Raw genomic sequence first — 21,272 nt, 5'->3', positions numbered from 1 at the left:
AATCTCCGTGCCCAAAAGAAATGAGACATTTGGAGCGGGACGGAGGGAGTATTTTAGTAACATATTTTCATTTTGTTTGGATCCAAATCTTAACCCCAAAACTTGTTCTATACTGAAACCAAATCGCCTGTAGTTTTCTTCGAGATACAGACTTCGTATCAAGCCATTAATAAGTAGAACACCCAAGATGTAATAATAAACTGATAAACTTCTTTTCAACAATGTGTTTGAGAAAATCTTGTGAACTGTCTCAACCACGAATAGTTCTGTCCAGCAATATTGCTTGGATTCTCATTCTAAACTTTGTTCTTTATTTTCTCTTTAAACCTATGCACATGATTTTGATGCCAAATGCCACTCAAGAATGCAAAAGTTTTAACATATAACATGAATTATATTCTACAGCTGCCCCAAAAGGTATTCCTAAATCCTAAGTAACACGAATTAGTAGCACAACCATGACAAATATGCATGTCATGGCGAAGATCAGCAGCCATGTAAAGCATGTTGTTTTCAGACTCTGTGAATAAACCTCCATCGCCTGAGAGTTCGCGTGCCCAGTGCTCGCCAAGCTGTGCTCAACCGCTGTCTCAGTTGAGTCAATTATCTACACAAACAAGATCCCAGTTGTTAGATGTCGACTGTGTTCCTCTAAATGGGTCTTGTGCTTTACTCTACCACGACATGTGTGTGTGTGTGTGTGTGTGTGTGTGTGTGTGTGTCTCAGCCTTGTTGAAGTGAATCTTAATATCGGACATAACAATAAGCAGAAATAAAACCTACAACTTTATAATAATTGTAGAAGAAATTGCAAGAGAAAATTCATGATCAATAATATATTAGTAAGAATTTGACGAAAGATAATATATTAGTAAGAATGTTCACAGTTTGGTCCTAAAATAACACTGCAATGAAGTTTTGTGTAAACTAACATTGTGTGGCCAATCACATAAAGAAGGTGCAGGATACGAGCAATCAAAATTTCGCTCACCTTTTCGGTATTTTTTATGGATTGACTCATCATAAGGCTACTCTCTTTGAGTTGTCATGCCAAGCCAACCATTTCATCCGTCAAGTCTTCTTGTAGTTGTCTGTAGAGAAAAACACACAATCATAATGTGGGAATATCTGCATAAACATGGAGGACGAAAGAAAAAAAGATCACATATGCAATTCAGAAAGGTCATGCAAAAGCCTGATTATACCTTCAATTTCAAGATGCGGTAATCAGGCAACCACTTGTATGACATAAAAACACTAAATTTACACTCATGTCAATAACACATTCAGACCAACAGTTTTCTCTTGTTTTCTTTTTCTTTGATAGGTTTAATTTACAACCATATTCTGCAAGAAGACTAAAGTGATAGAAGTGATATCGGCTTCTAAGCTATGTAAAATATGTTACAAGTTTGGGGGCTCATATTTCTTCAGACGTTACATAGAACATGTTTTAGAAATTCCAAAATAAGATGTTAGGACTTTACAGGCGATCAAGCAGTTTCTCTAAGAAGTGAGAAAGTCCCGACTCCCGACTTATTCATAAAATAGGTTCTTATTATCACTGTGATAGATCTAAATACCAAATTATCATCACCAACATCTAAAAAGTTCAATGATCATTAGTTAACTAAAAACAATGCTACAAGTTTCTAAAATGTAACATCTTATGATTCTATAGCCATCTCATAAGAACATTTGTATAACGTTCTACATATAGTAACTTATCAAATATAAGCTCATTCAAGGTGAAAAATACATGCAGTAGAATAATCACTATGTGACTGGGTGAATATAAGTGGTGTTTACGAAACCAACACCTAAAACTATAGAGAGAAACTGCGAATTATACCTAGTGTGATGACTTGAAGAAGACGAAGTAAAAATGATCGGAAACCTTGACCCAAAGAGAAAATAGCAGTTGTATTTGAAAATATGAGATAGCGTAAGTAACAGTACACGAGCTCGGGCCCTATTTATAGGTTTACAAACGGAGGGGTAGAATAGTAAAAACATCTTCGGTGCATGCGTCTTGCGTAGTGGAAGGGTACGCTGGTAATTTCGATAATACGCGGGAGACCTTCCCGCGCATTTAACAACTCCTCTGGTAAAAAATGTCTCCTCTGGAAAAAGCGTCTTCTCTGTCGATGTAATCTCTGGTGGAGATGACTCTTCTGGCAAACACGTCGTCTCTGGCAAGGGCGTCTCCTCTGGCGGTAGTGACTTCTCTGGCACGGATATACTTTCTCTGGTGGAGGACTTCTCTGACGATAGCGACTTCTCTGGCATGGAGGACTTCTCTGACGATGACGACTTCTCTGGCATGGAGGACTTCTCTGACGATGGTGACTTCTCTGGCATGGAGGACTTCTCTGACGATGGTGACTTCTCTGATGGCATTGACTTCTCTGGCGAGTGTGTCTCTTCTGCCATACTTGACCCGCCAGTAGGGTCGATTCCTCTGATTTGTATTCTTTCCCTACTCTGCACATATTACTCCTCATCAACCACTCCCCCCTCTGGTCTGGTTGAACCGGGTATTCTTCGTGTTCAACCAGTGGGGTACTGTGAAAGCCCAAACTATGCTGTTTTCCTTGATCCCTGCAAATCATGAAGACATAAGTACCCTAATTTCATAAGAAATCAAAGATAAACCCTGTAAATTGCCCTCTGGTATTTTTATTATTCCCACCCTCCCTGGTCTGGCTAGTTCACTCTGGAGTATTGCCACTAGCCAGAAGATTCGCCCGCGTGGATGACGTCACCTGCATTAAATGCCTGCCCGATCTACAGTACTTTTCCCGTACCCCGAGGTTATTTTTTAACCTTTGCGTCCTTTCGTCTCTCCGTAGAAATCCTCATCCGTCGATTATTTCCCGTGTGCCACGTGTCGTTCATCCCGTGTGTTGGTGGTTACCCGCGTACAATTTTACTTAGTCGATTCGAACTCCCACTTTTCACTATTCTTCTTCTCCAAGCTTTCCGAACGATTTTTCTGCATTTTCCGGCGATTTCCTCACTGTTCCGGTATCCTCCCGCGACCCTTTCGCTCCAGGTTTTACCGTCCATCTTTCTCTGGCCTAGGTAACTCGCGCATCCTCTTCACTGCAATTTTGTGTTTAATCGTAGCGTAGTGGTATAACTGTTGGTGCTCTGATTGAGCGTGTTAGAAACCCTAGGATTGGCATTTCCCATCATGGCCTGCACCTCCGCCCCTCAACCCTCTCGCTCGCCTTCTCCTTCTGCCCGAGACCCTTCATCTTCCTCCCCTTCGCAGCAAGATCTCGAAAATCTTCCTTCCCCCTCTGTTTCTGACGAATCTCAAACTGCACCCCCTCCCCCTCCACCTAAGAAAAAGGGGAAGAAGACCCCCCAACCCCCCAAAAGTGTTCCTCCATCCCATCTTAGTGTCGCGGAGGTGGAAAAATTGAGAAGCAAATGTAGGCGTCCTGAAGGTTTAAAGTTCGAGGCCTTCTCTAAGGGTTCAACGCCTCCCGAGAACCTTCACCATCCCAAGATGATAGTTGTTTGGAAAGCCCAGATAGATGCTGGTTTAAGGCTCCCTCCTCCTACCTTGCTGGTCGATGTTTGTAATTATTTTCACATCTCTTTCTTTCAAGTCGCCCCTTCTGCTATCCGAAGGTTATATGCCTTCCATGTTTTGTGCCGGGCTCACGGTGTTGGGGACACCGCAAAACTGTTCTGTCAGACCCAGACCCTTCGCATGCAGGGCAGTCCCCTGTATAGCTTTGCAGCTCATCCAAAACATCCTACTACCTTTCTCTCCTCTTTGAATTCTTTCGATAAGGGCTTCCTGAAGCATTATTGTTATGTGCGCACCCTTTTCGGCACCTGGCGCGATTATCACGCTTTGGAGCTGGAATGGCATAAGCTTCGTACTACTTATAAACCGGCTTCTCCCGAGGTCCCTTCTACCCGTGACCAGAGTATTATAGCCCACCTTAACGCTATGAACAAGGCCCAGCCCCTAGACTGTAGGTACCTTGCTGAGAATAATTCATCTCTGGCATACAATGGTCTATTTCCCCTGTACCCAGAGAAATCAATAGGTAAAAAATATACATTAAAAAATATATTAGCTTTTGTTACCCTGATTTTAATGTTGTGAAATTTTGGTTTGCAGATATGTCTTGGAGGCGCAAGTGTGGGGACAATTTGCCCGACATTCCCTCTCTTGCTGGCAGCGGGGAACATGGCACAGGTGGTTCTGCTTCCGGGACAAATCCCTCGGAGCAGCCTACTGGGGCCAAGCTGACCCCTATTCCTCCTGTAGTTGAAATCCCAGAGGGGAATGTGGAAGCCTCGCGTCCATTTGACACGGAGGAAGTTGATGCGGGAGCCCTTGTTCATAGGGGTAGACGCTCCAACGCTGGTGATGCCGCTGACACCTGTGAAGAAGATATCCAAATCGTGGATATTACTGATGAGGTTCCTTCGCCCGATTCAGCTCCCGGTGCCCCCCTTGCTGAGCTTTCGAAGAAAAGGAAGAGGGGCTCCCTAATCTCTGTAGGTGAGAAGGAGAAACAGGAGGGCCTGAAAAGGGCCGGCAAATCTTCAGAGCCAGCAAGGAAGTCTGCTGGTGGTGTAAAGATTCTCCCCTCTGCTGGGGACAAGGGCAAGGGGCTAGCTAAGAAGTCAGCTGGTGGTTCTAAGGTTCTCCCCTCGGCCGGTGGAAAGGGTAAGGGCAAAGCTGTGGTGCCCTCGGCTGATGAACCAGAGGATCTTGTTCCTGGGCCGATTTCGAGTTTATCGGGGCAGGAATTGATTGATGCCTTGATAGCTCGTGTCCACTCAAAGGACCAAGAGAAAATGGAGAAGCTGACCCGACCGGCTTTAGCTACTCAGCTCTGCCGGTTGGCTCTTCAGGTATCCTGCATCTTATACTCTTTGTTAAAAAATTTTAAATTACTAACCTTTTATTGTTTTGTTGGAACCCATTTTATTTTCTTGCAGGTGGAGTCGGGGATGTGGGGGGCTGTTAAATGCATCCATGACTACGAGGTGGCAGAGAAAGAGAGAAAGAAGGAGCAGGCGGACATTGCCAAGCGTGATGATGATGTCGCTGGGGTGGTGGAGCGTCTGAGTAAGGCTGAGGCAGAGATTGCTGAGTTGAAGGCTCGGCTGGCTCAAGTAGAGGTGGAGAAATCTTCCCTGGTTTCTGAGCTAACAAGGACGACCAAGGAAGGTCATGAGAACCTAGCCAGGTTCAAGGCGGGATACGAAGAAGCCTATAATGCGACTCGGCGCGACTGGAAAAAGACATCTGCAGAAGCTCAGAGTCGCGCTTATATCCTGGGGGCGCGAGATCAACGTCTGGAGTATTTCTTGTCTCCGCAGGGCCAACACTTCCTGGGGGTGATGCTGGAAGGCACTCTAGGGGCTTTCAAAAAGACTCCTGAATACCTGGAGGACTTCGGACCCCTTTTTGCTTACGTGATAGAGCGTACTGCTACAAAGGCCTTGGAGATGGCGGGAGCCACCCCAGAGCAACTTGCTACCCTGAACCTGCACGCCTTGATGGACAACCTCAAGGATGAGGATATAAATGCGTTGATGGGGATCCCTGCGAATTCTCCAAGGAAACCGGAATAGTGGTACCCAGTGCTGGAGAAAGCCATTCCCTATTTTACTCTCGGGATTGGATTTGACTCGTTGCCCTCCGCACCCATGTACATGCCTGCTTTCTCTGCTTCTCTGGTGCGCTTTGTGAACCAGCTGCGAGATCCCTCTGGCAAGACCACCCGGAGATTTTCTCAGTTCAGCATGGAGCCTCCCCTGCCCTCTACCTTGGCGCCTTCCGCTTTTTCCGACTCTGCCTCCTCCTCTGCTGCGGTGGACCAACTGTTTGAGCTGTATCGAGATGAGAATCTGTATGCGCAGGAGGCTGCGAAGCTGTTGGATCTGGGAGCTCGTCTTCCGAAAGTGAAGAAAGCTGGCATGCTGCCAGTATTTGCAGGGGGAGCCTCTGCTAGCCAGACCTCCGCAAGTGGTGTCCCTCTTTTGGTCTCCTCTGCCTCTGTCCCTGCTTCCTTTACCTCCCCTGCAGATGCCTCCGTCCCTCCTGCCTAACTTGATGACAAATTTTGTAATTTTTCTAGTTTGTATAAATTGGATACTTACTTCTCGTTTTGGGGTGTATAGCTCTGCCTCACTGGCATATTTATGCGAAGTTTTTTCCTTGCTTGTGCCGCTTTTCTCCCTTCGTTCTTTACGTTGTTCTCACTGCTCATTGATGTTTGAGTTTATATTCCCGTCTTTCCCCTGCTGATTTGAATTGACTTGTTACGCTTGTTGTTGATGCTTCTCTGATCCCCTCCCTTGGGATTTCTTTTAATTTCTGCTATAAGGATTCCGTTGACTCCTCTAGCGAGAATTGTGATGACTCCTCTGGCGAGGATTGTGATGACTCCTCTGGCGAGGATTGTGATGACTCCTCTGGCGAGGATGGTGATGACTCCTCTGTCGAGGATGGTGATGACTCCTCTGGCGAGGATTGTGATGACTCCTCTGGCGAGGATTTTGATGACTCCTCTGGCGAGGATAGTGATGACTCCTCTGGCGAGGATTTGGTTGACTCTTCTGGAAAGGATTTCACCGCCTCCTCTGACGAGGATTTGGTTGATTCTTCTAGAAAGGATTTCACCGCCTCCTCTGACGAGGATTTGGTTGATTCCTCTGGAAAGGATTTCACCGCCTCCTCTGACGAGGATTTGGTTGATTTCTTTGTTAGCGATTTCGTGCTTCCCATCCAAGCTACTTCCCATCCGCGCTGCTTCCTATCCAAGCTGCTTCCCATCCAAGCTTGAGCACTCTGCGCGGAGCATGGAAGACCCGGGGGGTGAAACCAACTTTCGCGGCTTACGATTAAATAGTAACCCTCTGCGTGGAGCATGGAAGGCCCGGGTGGCACGACCAACTTTCACGGCTTACGATTAAATAGTAACCCTCTGCGTGGAGCATGGAAGGCCCGGGTGGCACGACCAACTTTCACGGCTTACGATTAAATAGTAACCCTCTGCGTGGAGCATGAAAGGCCCGGGTGGCACGACCAACTTTCACGGCTTACGATTAAATAGTAACCCTCTGCGTGGAGCATGGAAGGCCCGGGTGGCACGACCAACTTTCACGGCTTATGATTAAATAGTAACCCCCTGCACGGAGCATGGAAAACCCGGGGGGTGCGACCAGCTTTCGTGGCTTACAGTTAAAGCAACCTCTGCGCGGAGCATGGAAAACCCGGGGGGTGCAACCAACTTTCGCGGCTTATGATTAAGTGCTATCTCTGCGCGGAGCATGGAGGGCCCGGGCGGCACAACCAACTTTCGCGGCTTACGATTGACAGGAACACCCTGCACGGAGCATGGAAAACCCGGGGGGTGTGACCAACTTTCGTGGCTTACGGTTAAAGCAACCTCTGCGCGGAGCATGGAAAACCCGGGGGGTGCAACCAACTTTCGCGGCTTATGATTAAGTGCTTATCTCTGCGCGGAGCATGGAAGGCCCGGGCGGCACAACCAACTTTCGCGGCTTACGATTGTCAGGGACCTCTGTGCGGAGCATGGAGGGCCCGGGTGGCACAACCAACTTTCGCGGCTTACGATTGTCAGGAACACCCTGCACGAAGCGTGGAAAACCCAGGGGGTGTAACCAGCTTTCGTGACTTACGGTTAAAGCAACCTCTGCGCGGAGCATGGAAAACCCGGGGGGTGCAACCAACTTTCGCGGCTTATGATTAAGTGCTATCTCTGCGCGGAGCATGGAAGGCCCGGATGGCACGACCAACTTTCGCGGCTTACGATTGTCAGGAACCTCTGCGCGGAGCATGGAGGGCCCGGGTGGCACAACCAACTTTCGCGGCTTACGATTGTCAGGAACCTCTGCGCGGAGCATGGAGGGCCCGGGTGGCACAACCAACTTTCGCGGCTTACGATTGTCAGGGACATTCTCTGTTCTGGTTGGGTGTAACCCCTCTGCTCTGGTGGAGCATGATTCCTCTGTTTTTCCCTTGGCTTTCTGAGAAGCAATTTTTGAATTTAAAAATTGGGACCTACGGGTATACACCCTACTCCCCCCTCTGGTGACATGTGCAATACTCCGTTATGAACATGTTGGCCCAATTATTTCTTACTCCCTTCTTCGGCCCATAAGTTCGTGCGGGCCCATTACCCCTTAGCCCATTTCTTAAGCCCCATACTGCCTCTATATATATCCTCCACCCTTCGCGATTTAGGTTACAATTCCCTCATTTCTTTTCCGCCGCCCCAAACTGCTCTCTTTTCCAACCCTAGATCTCCTAATCCTTTGGCATCAGCTGCCTCCTCATCCTGGTTGTAACGCCCTCAGTCGGGGGAGCGAGTCCTTTTGAGAAAGTACGCCGGCGCCCGTTGGTGACTTGAAAAAACAGGACTCCCCCCCGCCTGAGGGTTTTATCTCCAAGATTCTTAGAGAAAGTTCCCTCGTTACCTTTTCTGCTCTCTCAAACCCTAGATCTGCCAACATTTTGCCTCCCTAGATCAGTTGTAAAGCACTCAAGTAAGGGAAGTTCCCCTCTGAACACTCACATCCCTGAGGGCTCCGCCTTTTCCTCTGTACTTCTGGTGCAGATCCCTAACTTTGTGGTTGTAACGAGCGGACTTCCCTTGCTTGAGAGCGTTATTACCAGGTTTCCCAGATCTAGACGTTGGTCATCCGGATCTGAGCGTTGATTCCTCGGATCTGGGCGTGGATTCCCCGGATATAGTCATTGGTTTGCCCCTTTTCTGTATTTCTTCTTTGTAGCATTTTGACTTGTTATTTTTCTGGATATTCTGCAGGCGTGTGGTGGAGCGGAAGTAGATCTGAGAAATGAGCATGTCCCAGCAGTGAAATAGAACTCGAAGTGTTGGATCGTGGAAGAGGAGACGTCCATCCCTGATGCTTGTTTTCCCTTTGACCTGCTAAGAAGCAGTTTTTGTGTTTGTTTCTCCCTTGTCCTGCTAAGAAGCAGTTTGTATTTTGAATTTGTAAATTGAGGATTATGGGTATACACCCTACTCCCCCCTCTGGTGACATGTGCAATACTCTGCATGAACATGTTAAGTAGCATTTGTAATGTAAGAAAACGAGAATTGAAATAAACAAACACAACACCAGAGAATTCCCTAGAACCACATATCTGTTTTATTGATATTATGGCCCCGGACCTCGTTAAAACCCCTGTGGGGAAAAAGAGTATCCGGTCTACAAGTGATTACTCCTGCTAAGAAGCAGTTATACATAGAACTTTTTGAGTGTGTTTATATTCCATGGTCTGGGGAGAGCTCTGCCGTCTGAATCCGACAATATGTACGCACCGCCTCCCAAGACCTCTGTGACGATGTATGGCCCTTCCCAATTGGCCTCGAACTTGCCCACCGCCTTTAACGCATCAGCTCGCTTGAGAACCAAATCGCCCTTTGACAATTTCCTCACTCTGACCCGTTTGTCATATCCCGCTTTGATGATGCCTTTGTACTTGGCCGCTCTGATACGGGCTTCCTCCCTCTGTGCTTCCACCAAGTCCAGCTCTGCTCGGCGGAGCTCCTCATTGTGCTCAGTGTTATATGTGGTAATCCGATATGATTCTAGTCGTGCCTCTGCTGGTATCACCGCGTTAGATCCGTACACCAGCGTGAATGGTGCCTCCCCTGTTGCCGTTTTTGGACTAGTTCGGTAAGCCCAGAGAACAGTGTCCAGTTCTTCCACCCACTTCCCTCTGCTCTGAGTTAGCCTCTTCTTGATTCCCTCACATATGGTCCTGTTAGCTAATTCCACTTGTCCATTTGCTTGTGGATGAGCCACTGAGACAAACCTCTGTGTAATATCCATTCGATCACAGAAATCCGCGATCCTCTGCCCTGTAAATTGAGTCCCATTATCCGACACAATGATTCGTGGTACTCCGAATCTGCAACAGATATTCCTCCAGATAAAGCGTTCCACTGTAACTTCATCGATTTTGCTCACAGCCTCAGCCTCGACCCATTTAGAAAAATAGTCTACTGCCACAATGAGAAAGCATTTCCCTCCAGGTGCTGTAGGGAGTTTGCCGACTATATCAATGCCCCATTTGTCGAACGGACAAGCAGCATACATGACCCCCATGGGCTCCCCTGGTATGTTGATTCTCCCGGCATGCCTCTGACAAGCTTCACACTTGCGGACGAACTCTCTGGCTTCCTGGTTGATATGAGGCCAATAGAACCCGGCCCGGATAATTTTGCGCACAAGATCTCGAAATCCCGTATGCCCACCACAGCAACCTGCATGAATTTCTTGCAAAGCAAAATTAGCTTCCTCTGGAGATAAACATTTTAGCAAAGGTTGAGTGAAAGATCGTTTGAAGAGTTGATCGTTGATTAGACAGTAATTCTCATAACGAGCCCTCTGGTTGGACTCTCTGCTTAGCCGCTCCCCTGTCTTTAGGAAGTGTACGATCGGAGCCCGCCAATCATCCCTGATCTCTACCGAGAACACCTGCGAAGTCTCCATCTCTCTGGCATCACAGAGTAGAATAATCTCATCACTCCAAGTTTGTTCCACCGCGCTAGCCATTCGCGCCAGTAGATCCGCTTTTGTATTCTCCTCCCGTGAAATCTGCTCGAGCTTGAATTCCATGAATTTTTCTTTCATTCCGTTAATTTTGGTATGGTACGCCTTCATCCTCTGATCCTTGATATTATAACTTCCCGAGAACTGTTGTGCGACCAGCTGGGAGTCTGTCTTTATGATGACACACAGCGCTTTAAGCTCTGACAAGATGTGAGCCCCTCTGACCACGGCCTCATATTTCGCTTCATTGTTGGATAACCGACAAGTGAATTTGATGGCGAACTGGTATGTCCCATAACCTGGTGAAGTGATATAAACCCCGATCCCACATCCCTCTTTCGTCACGGACCCATCCACAAAGGCCACCCAAAACTCTGGTATAGGACGGCGAGTTGTTTCTTGTATGAAGTCTGCCAATGCTTGTGCTTTGATTGCTGTTCTCGGCTCATATTCTACATCATACTCCCCTAATTCCACGGCCCATTTGACCATTCTTCCCGACAAATCCGGGCGTCCCAAAACTTGCTTGAAGGGAAGAGACGTGCGTACTATCACTCGGTGTGAAAGGAAATAGGGCCTCAACTTTCTGGCCGTGACTATGACTGCCAGAGCAGCCTTCTCAATCTCTGTGTAATTCTGCTCAGGCCCTTGTATGATTCTGCTGACAAAATAGATAGGTCTCTGATGACTTCCCTCCTCTCTGATTAGCACAGAGCTGATTGACTCATCCCCCATAGCTATGTATAAATATAACGTTTCTCCCGGAACTGGCTTGGTCAGGGTTGGGAGTTTTGCTAGGTATACTTTAAGATCCTCAAACGCCGTGCGGCATTCCTCTGTCCATAGAAACTTGGTTCCCTTCCTCAACACTTTGAAAAACGGCATGCTTCGCTCTGCCGATCGCGATATAAACCTGCTCAAGGCAGTGATACGCCCATTCAGAGTCTGCACTTCCTTGATTCCTCTGGGCGGTGTCATTTCTAAAATAGCTTTGACCTTGTCGGCGTTGACCTCAATCCCTGCTGGCGTGACTTTATACCCCAAGAATTTCCCTGTTGTGACCCCAAAAGTGCACTTGGCTGGGTTCAACATGAGTCTGTGATCTCTGACTACTGTGAAGATCTCTTCCAGATCAGACACATGGTCCTCTGCCCTGTTACTCCGTACGAGCATATCGTCTACGTACACTGAGATATTCTTAGCAAGCTGCTCTTTGAAAATTTTCTCCATCATCCGCTGATACGTGGCTCCTGCATTCTTCAGACCAAACGGCATACTCTTCCACCCATATACTCCACAACAGACGGCAAAAGCCGTTTTGGCGATGTCTCCCCTGTTCATCTTTACCTGATGGTACCCTTGGTACGCATCCATCATGGATAATAAGGCACATCCTGAAGTAGAGTCCACCAATTGATCAATCCTTGGCAGAGGATAGTGGTCCTTCGGACAAGCAGCGTTTAGATCTCTGAAATCCACACACATCCTCCAGGTGTTCGTTTTCTTGGGTACCATCACCGCGTTTGAGATCCATTCTGGGTATTGCACTTCCACAATATGCCCGGCTTTCAATAAGTCATAGACCTGCTCTCTGATTGCAGCGTCCTTTTCAGCCCCAAAATTCCTTGTCCGTTGCTTTACCGGCTTAGCCTTGGGATCCACGTTGAGGCAATGCTCCGCCAACTCCCTATCGATTCCCTTCAAATCTGCGGTGCTGAAAGCGAACACATCCGCATTTCGCCGAAGACATCCGATGAGCTCCTCTCTGACCTGATCACTCATGGCCGATCCAATCTTAGTCTGGAAACCCTCTTTCCCTGGAAATAACTCTATCATATTGCAAACATCGCTAGTGGACACCAGCGCGGTTTTCTCTGTGGTGTCTCTGTCTTTTAACAAACCCGCCAATTCTTGGCGCTCCTCTGCTGGGGCATGCACCTCGCCCACTTTCCCCTTCTTCCGGGCGTTCGACCCCTCTGACCATCTTTCCCTTTTCTGCCCCGCTGACTGTGTGAGCATTTGCACGTGGCATGCTTTTGATGTCGTTTGATCGCCGCAAACTTCTCCCACTCTTCCACCCTCGATTGGAAACTTCATTTTTAGGTGAAACAAAGAGATAACCGCCCTAAACGCCGTCAAGGCGGGCCGGCCGAGTATGACATTATACGAGGGTTTAGGCATATCCACCACTAAGAACCGTACCATCCTTGTTTTGTTGCCTGCAGCTGTATTGCCAAGAATCAACGGCAGCTCTACATACCCCAGAGGCATGACCATCTCTCCTCCAAACCCAAATAGAGGAGCATTTGTCGGCTCAACATGAGCGTTAATTCCCATATTTTGGAGACATTCCTTATACAAGATGTTTACAGCGCTTCCCGAATCCACGAAAATACGGTGAATAATGCAGCCGGCAATGTCCGCCGTGATGACCAGCGCATCATCATGCGGATACATTAGTGTGCGCATATCCTCTGCTCCAAAGGTGATTGCCGGCTCCTCTGCCGCGCTGGTGACTTCCATGACCTTTTTAGGATAATACCCTGTTTTAACTGCTCTGACGACTTGCTTTTTAGCCCTATTTGATGTGGGCATCCCGTTCTCCCCACAAATCATGTGAACTTCCCTTCTATACGGGGGGGGGGGGGAGGGGAGGAAGAGCTTGTCTGTCTGCCCCCTCTCTGCGATTATCCTGGTTGTCATCAAGCCTACGATCTCTGTTGTTGTTCCCCTGTTCTCGTCGCTGATCCCAGTTATTTCTTTGATCCCTCTGATCTCGCTGATCTCTCTGATCCCTCTGATCTCGCTGATCTCTCTGATCGGTCCTCCTCTGACCTTCATTTCCCCTGTCAATGAGATGGTCGAGATATCCCTGACGCACCAGTAACTCCAATTGGTGCTTAAGGTGTCCACAATATTTCGTGTAATGCCCGAAGGAATTGTGATACTCGCACAACTTATTGTTAGGCCCTTCCTGCGGTGGCCCAGTCTGGTAGGTCCCCGGTGCCCTAAAGAACGGCTGATCCTTTATCAGATGAAAAATTTCTTCTTGTGGTTTATTCAAGGGTGTGTACTCGGTGAACCGCGTCACCTCATTCACAGTGCGCTGTTGTTGGGGCGGCATTCCACCCTGGGGTGGTAGTACCCTGGGAGGCAACCCTCTGAATGGGGCCCTATCTTGTTGTCTCTGTCTTTCGGGTGCTTCCTCAGCTTTCTTGACCCTGTGTTTCTCATTTTCCACCTTCCTCGCCATTTTGGCATCCTCCAACTGTAGATAACCCGGCAGCCTTGCCATGATGTCATCAAAATCCCTTGCTGGTCGGATTTGTAATTCGTCAAAAAAGATCCCCGGCCTGAGTCCTCTGACATAGGCGCAGTTTTTAATTTGCGATTCTGCCTCTGGCACCTCCAGAGCGGCAAGGTTAAACCTCGCTGTGTACTCCCGTAGCGTTTCTCCCTGCTCCTGCTTAATATCCATCAGCGAAAGGGCTGACTTCCCTACCCTCCGTGAACTCGCGAACTGACGCAAAAAACGAGTCTGTAATTCTTCGAAAGAGTGAATGGAATTTGGGGGCAGCGTCCCAAACCATAACTGAGCCGGTCCAGTAAGAGTAGTGGAGAAGATTCGGCACTTAATGCCCTCAGTGTACATGTGCAACGTAACCAACCCTTCAAACCGATTGAGGTGTACCTCCGGATCGGTAGTGCCATCGTAATCCAGTGAGATGGGCTTGTAGCTTCTAGGTAAGGTATCTGCCAAGATATCGTCCGAGAAAGGACTGCGGTTGTTGATCGGGTGGAGCCTTGATGTCTTAGCTCTCTTGTCCCCCCTATGCCTCCCCTGCTCCCTTCTGTCTCTGGGCGCATCACGAGCGTGGCGCCTGTGGACTCTATATTCATGTCTGCCCGAGGAATACTCCAGCTCCCTCTCCTCTGACCTCTCTGTGTAACGCGATTTTTCTGAGCGATGGGACTTCTCCACCTGATGCGATTTTCTTGACCTTTGTTCCCTATCCTCCCTTCGGGATTTCTCCCTAAGTGATTCCTCCAGATCCTGGAGTTGATGTTTCAGCTGAGACACTTGGTTTTTTAACCGAGCCTTCTCCCTTGGTCTCTCCTACTCGAACACCAGGGAGACGGATTGACTATCAGACTCGTCAACCCTCTCCTTTCTCACAACACTGTTGAGTCTGACCCGGCTCCCCTCTGGTCTTCTTTCCACTTCCCTGTCAGCCGGGTCCCCTTGCACTTCCAGAGGCATCGCAGCTTGTTTGTTGATTGCTAAAGTGTTTACCTCCTGAGCAGCGGGAGGTGGGGCCTCAGTGCCCTGCAAAGTAGCCGTTCCCACCAGTGGAGCTACAGTGGGAACAGTGGACAACATGGGAGTTCCTAGTGCTTGACGCACAACAGAGTAGTGAAGCAGCGCCATCATCTGTTCCATTGACCCAAACGTAAGCTGTCCCGCTCCAGGCGCGGGAGTTAAGCTTGGCATATCAGATCCCGGAGTTACCAGAGCAGATCTCTGGAGATTTGCGTTCAGCCCTGTCAACGGAGTGGCGGAGATAGCCTGAAACCCTGGTGGTGCAGCGAAGGCAGCATTGCCCTGTAGGCCAGTGAACAAGGAGGCAGGCACCTCAGTGGTGAGAGCAGCGGAGTCGAACTCTTTCTCCAGGTTGCGATGAGCATCTGACGATCCCATAGTACCTACATGTAAGCAAAGTGAGAAACCATTCTAACGACGAAAGAATAAACCCCTTATTACCGATGGGAGTCCCGATATAAGAAACCCCATAAAGAATCCCGAGCACCGGTACGAAGACCGTTAAAGAATTCCCTTCCAAGTAATTCTACACTCGGGGAAATAAACCCAGAGTATAGATGGAGAAAACAGAGCCCTCAGTAAGATCCAACAGATGCAAGATACCCAGAGATAAGTACAAACAGAGCAACCACCAGAAGATATGTTAGCACGATTTATTAAACATGATAAGAAAAGGAATTATGTAAGAAAACAAATACTGCCATAATACGAAGATTAGTCAAGGAAAACATGGAGAACATGAATAATCGTTTCCCATAAGTAAAGATCGTCCACAAAACAATAATACGAATCTCACCATAACAAAGACAAAGTGTTTAATTATCATATTACTGAGGTAAATCCCTTGCATCGACGACAATAAATACCCTTGAAATCGAAGATGAGCCACAAAAACCCACATATCCATAGCAAAAAATCCCAATATATCAGGAACAGAGCATAACTTCCCAATTCAACCATCGAAATCGAAGATTAGCCACGAAAATCATGAGAAACACCCCTAAATACCCTTCCTTAAACGAAAATCATCTGTAAACTCACGGCACAGAACCATCATACCAGAAACAGATCATCACCCCCGATTCAACGATACAAAGCGAGGATTAGTCACCCAAAACATAGGAAGTAACGGTAATTATCAATCGCAAACAAAGAATACCCACGGATTAACAACGCGAACCCGAGCACAACAGAAGCAAAGTACTAATCGGCGTATTATCGATGCAAACCCATGAATTAACAGTAATAACCACACGCTTCACCGAAAACAAGATAAAACACGAAGATCGCCCACAATTATCGTATTAACACGCAAAACAACCACATACAAGCAACATAAACCCAAAATATCGGGGATCCATAAGGAAACGACGAACACAATCGGAACAGAGCACCCAATTACAATTTCCTCATGCAAAACATTAGATCGGTGAAGAAAAACCTTAATTCTACAAGAGAACCCCTTATTCGCAGATAACTACCCCAAACAAACGGCAAATAAACGTAAATTTCCCCTGATTCATGTTTTACGCCCGTCGCCACCTTTCCCCATGCACCCAAAACACAAATCAACGCAGAGCTCAGCAGGTTAACAACATATTAAACCAGAAAACACAATTAACCGATTAAACCCAGCTGGGTGTCCGGATTATCGGACCGATCGGTGCCAACGCCCGCAAATCCGATTGGATTCACATATCTGCGTACGCCGGCGACCGTAATCTCACGTCTTAATTCAGTAGCCTTCCCACAGACGGCGCCAGTTGGTGTTTACGAAACCAACACCTAAAACTATAGAGAGAAACTGCGAATTATACCTAGTGTGATGACTTGAAGAAGACGAAGTAAAAATGATCGGAAACCTTGACCCAAAGAGAAAATAGCAGTTGTATTTGAAAATATGAGATAGCGTAAGTAACAGTACACGAGCTCGGGCCCTATTTATAGGTTTACAAACGGAGGGGTAGAATAGTAAAAACATCTTCGGTGCATGCGTCTTGCGTGGTGGAAGGGTACGCTGGTAATTTCGATAATACGCGGGAGACCTTCCCGCGCATTTAACAACTCCTCTGGTAAAAAATGTCTCCTCTGGCAAAAGCGTCTTCTCTGTCGATGTAATCTCTGGTGGAGATGACTCTTCTGGCAAACACGTCGTCTCTGGCAAGGGCGTCTCCTCTGGCGGTAGTGACTTCTCTGGCACGGATATACTTTCTCTGGTGGAGGACTTCTCTGACGATAGCGACTTCTCTGGCATGGAGGACTTCTCTGACGATGACGACTTCTCTGGCATGGAGGACTTCTCTGACGATGGTGACTTCTCTGATGGCATTGACTTCTCTGGCGAGTGTGTCTCTTCTGCCATACTTGACCCGCCAGTAGGGTCGATTCCTCTGATTTGTATTCTTTCCCTACTCTGCACATATTACTCCTCATCAATAAGCTTCTTCAGAATATCATTTCAAGTTATTGCATAGGGTAAAAAATCATCATCAACTAACTCTGAAATAGTGAAAATTATGCTACCTGTGTTTCTCAATATGAGCATGTGCTGCAGCATCCAGTTTGACAGACTTCGCATTATTACTGTCCTCGTTAGTACTGGGGGATCTATCTCCCGATGGGGGCCTGCATCAACTAAAAGTCAAATTTAAAAAATTTAGGTAATAAATAATGTAATAAGCCAGCATAACCATCATTTTACATACAAAAATCTCCTTCTCAGCCCTCTGGGAGACTGAATACTTTCTCCGTCAGATGTGGTAGGGGATTCTTTGACCTTGGTTTCAAAGGACGGCTCCTGATGAACTTGAGTAATGGACTGGAATTTGTCAAAGAAAAGGATAATTTTAGAGAAGATTGCTGATAGCTTGAAAGTTCAAAACTTAATTAGAGTGATCAGTCTAAATATAGAAACGGACTTTATTTCCTAGTTTATTCAAGGAGGCAATCATACAGCTGCCACATAACATAAACATAAAATTTATTGCATTCTTGGCAATGTGGAAGGTAGAGAAAATAGCCTCAATCAAAATGGAATCACTAAGAAAGAGAACCAAATTCAACTTTCTAGTTGCCATGTTTTTGTTGGAATAGCAACATGAAGTGGTAAATTGTTGACAGTTTGAAGTAGTAAATTAATGGCAATCAAACTTCAAGAAACCATACGTAAGCAATAAAGGATTAAACTAAACAACTTGATAATGTCAGAAAAAACAAACATATCCTGCAGAGAACACAGAATAATAGTCTGTGCAAGGCAGGTTCATCTAAGTTATGTTTTGAGTACCATGAGATATATTCTACTCTAAATATTTTTTTCATCTGAATTTACCGGTTGGGAAGTTAAATGGTTTTTTAAATACGGATCATCTTCTCACTATAGATGCATCTTCACAGTAACTAAAAGTTTTAGAAACCATATGGAATGATACACAGAACTATTAAATAGACTAGTTTTCAACAAGCATGCAGCTAAAATCTCGAACCCACCTCAGTGACATCTAATTTAGCTGCTACAGCTTCAATTTTCTCAGAATATTCATTTAACAGAGCTTTTGAAGCCCTGAAAAAAAGATGGCACAATCAAATAGAAAACATTATAACAGTTCCTGGATAGCATCTATATATATTTTATCACTATAAGGTATGAAAAAAAAAGTAATACAGAGCTTACACAAGAAATTGACTTCAAAGTTAACAAGGAAATGATTATGGAAACACCAACTCTATTCATCAAATTATGTATGAGCTCTTATAAAAGAAGTATAATTGTATGGAGGGTTTCATTTAAACTGTTAATACATCAGTTAATGGTTTGGCTTTTATTCAAATAATAATGGCAACAAAATAATCAAATATAGAAATTCAAAGTTGCTTTTGAGGCATGAGGAGGAAAATTAGAAATATACCATTAGTTTTTGGAACATATATTTCAAATTTTAGGTGTGAAAGGAAAAGCAAAAAAAAAGCAGCACACAGAAGCATCATACTTAAAATGTAATGCCAGGCAAGAAGTGATGCAAACCACCTTATTAATGCTTAGCAGTCTACAATAAGAATGAACTTTGTAGAGGGAGTCCAACAATGAACGGGATTTATTCAAACTGACAGCCATAAATTAGTTGAAAGGATCGGCTTTATTGTGCCTGATAGAATTCAATCAATCAAGAGACTCCTCTTCTTGAGTAGCTTGTGAGGCATGATGGGCTAAGCAAAAGACAGTCAGTTTAAAGAGAAAACTCCATATATAACCACCTTCGTAAAGCATAAGATGATACTATCATAAGTAGCATATCAATCAAATAACACCATTTGATTCCTACATCACAAACTCTGAATGCTTATAAATAGGTAGGTAAGCTATCATAAACCTAATGGGAACATCAACACTAATGATGTTCTGTACAAATGCTTCATTGCAATTTCACCATGTTCTTCATATATGAAGAACCAAATGAATAATCAGATGCCACAATGACCTTTTATAGAGTTAGCCGAATTGGAAGTTACATGCATGAATTAGACAAACCTTGGCAAACCTTCAGGAGTCCTCTCTTCAGCCAATTGCTCCAGTTGCTCTCTTAAAGTGGCCACATACTAAATATTACAACCACAAACAAAAGAATGAATTTCTTATTTTTCAATAAATAAGAAAAAATTCAAACCAAATCCAATTGACAGTAAATCAGGTAAGCAAAAAATCACACTAGATGGTCAAAAATAGCTTGAAGAATCAAGAACTATATTCTCACTAAACTGTCCCTACATTAATCAACAAAAGATATAAATATATGCTTGACTAGAAATGATGAACATAATGTGTGAGTGAATAATTATGAAGACCAGGCATACATGTATAAGCTTTCCCTGATTTTGTTGCTGCGGAGCTGCTGCAAGTAACCTTCTCAAATTCACTTCAGTTTTGCTCAAGCCCATCACAGAATCCAAAGCACGTATAGTTAAAAGACCAACTGAGATAAACAGCAGGATAATAGCTGATTATTAAAAGGTAAATTACTAAAATCAATCAGACTGTACAGAATTATTATGGTAGATGAACATCCATCACAGACTTGGAGGATTAGTCATTGACTTTAAAATCAAGTCATAAGTTCACACGTGCACTAGTCAAATTAAACTTCAAGTTTACCAGGAACAGAACATATAAACATCAAATTCCAATAGTTAGATTTTGTTTCGACATGATCATGATTAAATCATAACCTAAAAAGCATGGGGACAGATACGTAATACGGATACGATACGGTACGGGGACGTAAATACGTCATTTTTCCAAAATACATGATACGATACGTCAAAAATACGTTTTAGTTTTTTTATTTAAAATATATTTTATATATATTATAAATTCATAATTCACCAATAATATAAGCAAAACACTACTAATTCATAATAAAGTTAACCAAATAGAAAATAAAACATAGTCTTAATAATTAATACTTAATAAAACACACTAAAATGTTAGCCCTCTTCACTCATCATCCTCATTCTCCTCCTCCTTCCTCTTCCTCTTCATGGCTGCCAATACAAATCAAAAACATAAATCAAACTTCAATCAACAAATTGAAATACCCACTGCCAAATTCAAAATACCCGCGGCCACTGCCCAATTCGAAATACCCACTGCCCAATCAAAAACATAAATCAAACAAATCCAACAAATTGAAATACCCATCTGCCTAAGTTAATTGAAATACTCAAATACCCACTGCCCAATCCAACAAATCGAAAATCAAACTTCAATCCAACAAAACCCAAAGCCAAATTCAGCCAATCTACCCACTGCCCAAGCCAAATAAAAGAGATTAGAGCAATACCTTTAGTTGTTAAGGTGGCGCGGCTGCTCCAAGCGCGCAGGGAAGCGCGACGGCGACGGCGAGCGGCTAGCAGGGTGGCGCAGGGACGATGGTGAACGGGGTGGGTCAGAGAGGAGATGAGGCGCGAATTAGGGTTTCAGAGGTTAGAAGTTTTAAAATTAATTAAAAACGTATTTTTAAGAGTCAAATACGTTTTTGACCGTCTTTTCAACGTATTTCTGCCGTATTTTTAATTAAAAAAATAATTAAAAAATTGGACACCAAAAATACGTCCCCGGGGATGTATTTTACGCGTATTTATCGCTTATCGTCCCCGGGACGCATACGTCTATCAAATAGACGTCCCCGTGCTTCATAGATCATAACTAGTGTTTGTTATGGATAAGAAAGTTCACTATAAGTAATGCACTTTAGAATTTCATAAATAAGGTTAAGTAAGTTAATGAGTTCCAACAGTATTAAGTTAGATTTTAATGAGGAAATTATTAAAAATAATAGGGCAAATAGCATCAAAATCCCTGTAG

The 21,272-nt window shown here is 45.2% G+C and overlaps 1 pseudogene; it reads right to left on the bottom strand.

Annotated features, from left to right (window-relative positions):
- Positions 1–190: 190 nt before the first annotated feature.
- Positions 191–20,313, bottom strand: LOC130996688 (uncharacterized; annotated as a pseudogene).
- Between the last annotated feature and the right edge of the window lie 959 nt (positions 20,314–21,272).

Source organism: Salvia miltiorrhiza, chromosome 8 (assembly GCF_028751815.1).
Source record: "Salvia miltiorrhiza cultivar Shanhuang (shh) chromosome 8, IMPLAD_Smil_shh, whole genome shotgun sequence".
Lineage (NCBI taxonomy): Eukaryota > Viridiplantae > Streptophyta > Magnoliopsida > Lamiales > Lamiaceae > Salvia > Salvia miltiorrhiza.
This window is presented reverse-complemented; position numbering and strand designations above follow the sequence as displayed.